We start from the raw sequence: 4,185 nt of genomic DNA on the forward strand, positions 1-4,185 counted from the left end.
TGGGGCTGGGGCCAGGGGAGCAGGGATTGGAGTCCACTTTTGCTCTTGGCAGGCTTCTCCTCCACAGAGTCGCTTGCAGGTGATGAAAGATACAAGGTGGGAGGGAGCAAGGGCTTCTTGGGGCTTCCAGGAGAGTCCCTGTTTGAAGCTGTGGGCCCCCCCCAAAGCAGCTCCGGCTGCAGCTGGCACACCAGCACAGCCCCGCCCCGCCCCCACAGACAGCATTTTGTTGTTCTCATGGCGGAAACAGAAAAATCAGATGGAAAGATGATCCGCGGCCAGGAGTGTTTCCAAGGAGTCCTGCTCAAGGGAGCCTTAAAGGAGCCGGCAAATGTATGACTGAGAACCAGGCGCGGGCTGCCAGGGCCAGGCCCAAGGACCTCTGGTGCCAGGCAGGGTGGGGAGAGCCTCATCTGGGGCCAAGCCAGCTTGGGCACCATGTCCAGGAGAGGGAAGCACTTTGGAGTCTCCGGAAGGAGATGGAATCCCGGGGATGGGAGGCCAGCAGCGGTGAGTGCTAGGTTCACGGATGCACTGAAGGAAAATTAGAATGAGTCTTTCAGGCTCGGAATGTAGCCTAGTTCGGTAGAAGCACCCCAGCACTGCATGGGAGAGGATCCTTGCAATCCCAGTATTGGAGAGATGGAGGCAGGAGGGTCAGGAGTTTAAGGTCATCCTCAGCTACATAGCAAGTGTGACCAGTCTAGGCTACATGAGACCCTGTCTCAAAAATCAATAACAATAACAACAACAGTAATAAATTCTTGCTTAGATCCCATATGAGACACGTGGAGGGAGTGCCTCATAGGGGGCAGCCACAAGATTGACAGGTAGACAAAGGCAGTGAGAGCTGGGCATGAACCCCCCAAAATGTCCTTCCCTGGCCAGTCTGGCAGTGGGAGGAGATCTAACTATTTTTGGTTTTCATAGCCCTCATAAAGACAAGAAATGAAGGGTCTCAGGGGCTGGGTGTACGCACCTGGTCTTGGGCAGGCTCCTGACAAGATGTCAGGCGATATGCTCCTTCTTTTGGCCCTGGTAGTAGTTACCTTGAGCAGCAGATTTTAAAGTCTCATGCCAATTGGCTCAGCCTCAAGGAAAAGTTGAACCAAAGGCGGTGTCCTCCAGGTGACCCTCTCAAGTGCCGCAATGCCACTACTGGTCAGCAGGGGGAGACAAAACACAAAGTTTCCTTTCTCCAGATGCCAGCACTGCAGGTGAATAGGACAGTTTCCCAAATGTGGTTTACTCTGTAAACCTGAGAATTTTGGGGGTGGGGGGTCGGGGTGAGGGTCGGGAGACGGGTTGGAGAGAGTTGAGATAGCGTCTCTCTCTATATATAGAGCAGGCTGGGCTTGAACTCAGAGATCCACCAGCCTCTGAGGTCACAGGTTGTGTGCATTGCCCCATCTCGCCTAAAGATTCATTCCCAGATCCTCAGGTGAGGTTTTATACCCCCTGCTTGGGGAATGTCCCTTCCCAGCATCCACCTCAGAGGTTCTGTGGCACTGTCTGATCTCAGGACCCAGAGAGTCAGTCCCCGGGTCCAGCTGCATTGCTGGCCTGAAGGACCACACGGAGTTCTGCATAGCCAGTTCCCAACGGACAGCCTAACCCGGCTTCTCTCCAGTCCTTTAAATCCCACACTGGGAATGAAAGGGAGCTGTCGTCCCATTGCAGAGTCCTCAGAAGGGCTGTGAGAGAGGACCATAGGTCAGTGCCTCTACCTTGTGTCGGGACTGAGTACTTCTGGACCCAGCACCAAGCCTCAGCCTGGCACATGCCCTCTGCATCCTGTCTACCTCTACCTCCTGACTCCGGCCTGGCTGGTGCTTGGGACTAGATGTCTGTGGTGACAATTTTGAGTGGGCTGAGGGGACCTGAAGAAAGGCTGGTGGCAGCTGAACCTGTGCTGTGGGGTGTGGACTGCTTGGTGTTGCTATGAGCGCACCCTCCTGATACCCACCTGGCTAGCACTGCCACTGTGTCCCAGTCAGGCCTGGTGGATCCCAGGTGTCTGGGCCTCCCACAGCCTCAGCTTCGGGCCCTCTGCCTGCCCAGGGTGGGGCATAAGGTTTGTCTTCCCCCCTAGAGAGCCTCTGGGGTGATTACGTGCCTGGTTGCTCCCCCTCCACCCTTATCTCTGCTACTTGCTGCACGCCGCCGCCCTCCTGGCTAGACCGGGTCCCTGCTCCCTTGTCCTTTGGACTGGGGTGGGGACAGGCTTTTCTCTGGTACAAAAGAGGGTGGGATGGGGCTCAGGGAGGGAGAGGGAGGGCAAACCCAACTTGGCTGGGTCACTAGCCAGAGGTCCGGCAAGGGGTGCATTTTCTAAGAAGTGTGTAGTGGATGCAGGAAGCTCCTTCAGTGCAAATACTTAGGCCCGGTTCCTCAGATCCAGGTGGTAGGGGGAACTTCAGGGAGACATTGTTCCTCCCGGAAAGGGCACAGTTGGGACTCAGACATGGGCAAGGACCTTCTTTTCCTCCTCAGTATGTACGGGGACAACGCCATCTGACTAGAAAGTGACGCATTCCAGCTCAGGGCTGCCCTTGGGATACTTACCAGCAGGGACACCAGCTCACACCTCGGTGACCAGGGACCTGCGGCTCCAGGCAGACATCTGAGTGTGTCATGTTCTCACAGCTGCATCTTCACCTCTTTCTCTGTCCGGGACCACAGGTTTGCACGTGGTGGCTGTGGTTTGGGGTGGTCAAGTTCTGTGATGACTGGTGCCATGTTGGGTCAGCTGCTATGTGCAACCCTGGGCTCCTCCGAAGACAGACACAGGACTCACCCGTGGCAGGCAAGGTGATGTGTGCCCTCATGGTGTCATTTTCTGCTGGAGACTCCATGGACCACTGACGGAGTCATTAAAGGGAACTGACAAGCGGGGGCGGGCAGGATCATCCGTGGCTGCCTTGACTTGTACCTAATGGTGCCTGGCTGCTCCATGGTGGCTGGCCCCTCTGGGTATATGGGCCAGCTGAGGATGATGGGAGACAGGATCAGAAGTTAGATTGGCTTCTGGATCCCGCATCTCCCCTCAGCCCAGAAAGCTTCCTGGACTCTCAGCCTCCGTCCTTCTGCCACTGCGGGTTCCTAGTATCCCAGCCATCTTTCGGGGGACTCTGGGTACAATTCTACGATGTTTGGTGTTCATCTTCCCTGAAGAAGTTAAGCTGAGGGTGACATTTGCCCACGTTGCCAGCAAAAGGAGGGGCTTGGTGGCGGTTTCTGCCCCAAGCGCTCCACTTCATAATACTGGGCGAGCATGGAGCTGTGAAATTTGATTTCACTCCTCAGAACAGAACAGAGGTGTGCAATTTCATTCCCAGGATTATGACAAAGCCACTTGTTCAGTGGCTTAATAGAAACTTCTTTAATGTCTCTGGCAATAATAAAATCCCTGAGTTCTCACCGGGCGCAGGCATTCATCTCCCTGAAGGACTGCATTGGAGCCCAGGTGGGCAGGCCCACACCTACCGTAGATGGGGCCTGTCTTCAGAGGAGACGGAGGGAAGCCAGGGGGGACAAAGAACAAGCCTTGTGGGCTGGGCTAGCCCGAGTCTCTCTCCCCAGGTAAAGGCCATTCACATTTACCCAAGGTGCCTCTTCAAATCCAAGGCCTCCTCTGACTGGATGTGGTAGCATGAGCCTGGAAGCCCAGGGCTCTGGCTAGCTTGATCTATGAGACACTGTCTCAGTTTTTAAAACTTGAGAGTCTACTTGCTTCATCAGCATACACACTAAACTTGGAAAGATGCTGAGATTAGCATATGCCTGTACAGGGAAGAAATGCAAATCCATGAAGTGTTCTACATTTTGTGTGTGTGGCATATGTGCATTTGTATCTGGGGGTGTCCATGCATGCGGAGACCGGAGAAGGACATCACCCCTCACCCCCTCCTTATGTTCTGAGTCTGGAGCTAGGCTAGTGGCCGACAAGTCCCAGTGATCCTCTGGTCTGCCCTTCACAGTGTTGGGGTTTTGGGGGGGGGGTGTCTACAGCTGACTTTTTACATAGGTGCTGAGGATTTGAACTCAGATCCTTGTGTTTGCACAATAGGCATCTTTACCCAATGAACCATCTCCCAGTCCTAAATGTTACTTTAAGAAGGAAGGAAGGGGCCGGGCAGTGGTGGTGCACGCCTTTAATCCCAGCACTCGGGAGGCAGAGGCAGG

This window comes from Microtus ochrogaster, unplaced genomic scaffold (genome assembly GCF_000317375.1).
Source record: "Microtus ochrogaster isolate Prairie Vole_2 unplaced genomic scaffold, MicOch1.0 UNK16, whole genome shotgun sequence".
Taxonomy (NCBI): domain Eukaryota; kingdom Metazoa; phylum Chordata; class Mammalia; order Rodentia; family Cricetidae; genus Microtus; species Microtus ochrogaster.